The sequence below is a fragment of the Octopus bimaculoides genome, chromosome 6, assembly GCF_001194135.2.
Source record: "Octopus bimaculoides isolate UCB-OBI-ISO-001 chromosome 6, ASM119413v2, whole genome shotgun sequence".
Lineage (NCBI taxonomy): Eukaryota > Metazoa > Mollusca > Cephalopoda > Octopoda > Octopodidae > Octopus > Octopus bimaculoides.
Genome location: NC_068986.1, coordinates 10,272,296 through 10,273,334, shown reverse-complemented (window position 1 = coordinate 10,273,334; position 1,039 = coordinate 10,272,296). Strand labels below are relative to the sequence as shown.

Genomic DNA, 1,039 nt, shown 5'->3' with positions numbered 1-1,039 from the left:
TATATATATATATATATATATATATATATATATATATTAAAGTAATAAAGTTAATGTCTGGTCATAGAGTGACCTTAGGTTTCGCATCCACGAAAGCTGTAGCTTCGTGAACAACTCATCAGGCTCTAGTCCAAAGACAAATTTAACTCTTCATTTCTGGAAGGTAGAAATCTGTTACGGTCATTGGTCATTTGGTCATCAGAGAATAAATAGTCCGGCGTTAGTGAGGACGGGTTATCTCTCCTAGACTAGTTGTTTGTGGACCTGGAGAGAGAAATAAGGGCTCTGTCCCTTGGGTTGCTATTAGATCATAACGAATCTTCCTGGTTTAGTCAGCGAACGGGGAATCCCATGCTTGCAGCAGGTAGTGCTGGAAATGGATGCATGGTGTAAAGATTTCTTGGTGAGTATTCAGCGATCCAGGTTTTTGAGGATCCTAACTCTTTCGGCTATGCAGGGCTTGCAGCATACGCTCCCGTTGACGTAGGGTCCCGGTCGTTCTAATATCTTCCACTTGATATCGTATCGGGTCCTTTCATCTTTGAGGCACCACACACGGCTGGCCAGAGATGTGATGAATCGTCTTTCTGAGACCCTGAAGGAGGACCTGTGGTTGTACAAGCGTCGCTTGAATGCCGTACCTGTTGGTTGTGTCCACATTAGTGGTGCATATCCGGTTGACTCCGGGCGTGGAAATGTTGTTGTTGCCCCCGGTGTTGTTGGGGCTGCCATCAGTGCTGTTATCATTACGCTGCGCGGGTCCGGCGATGCCGCTGTGACTGCTGTCGTAGTGGTTGTCATCGTAGGGTTGGCGCTATTGTTACCGGTGGTGGTGGTGTGGGCGCCGTCGGTGATGTGGGCGCCGTCGGTGATGTGGGTTCCGTTGATAGTAATGTTGGGTGTAACCGTTCTACAATACTAAAGATATGAAAACATTGCTATTTATGTATTTACGCGTGTGTGTGTGTGTGTGTGGCCTAGTTGTTAGGCTGTTGCACTCACGATCGCTAGATCATGGGTTCGATTCCCAGACCGAGGA

The 1,039-nt window shown here is 47.2% G+C and overlaps 1 protein-coding gene across 2 annotated transcripts in view; it reads left to right on the top strand.

Annotated features, from left to right (window-relative positions):
• The window catches only part of LOC106879616 (carbonic anhydrase 2), an 81,572-nt gene that overhangs the window by 46,781 nt on the left and 33,752 nt on the right, over nucleotides 1-1,039 (top strand). The gene's annotated exons all lie outside the window — the stretch shown is intronic.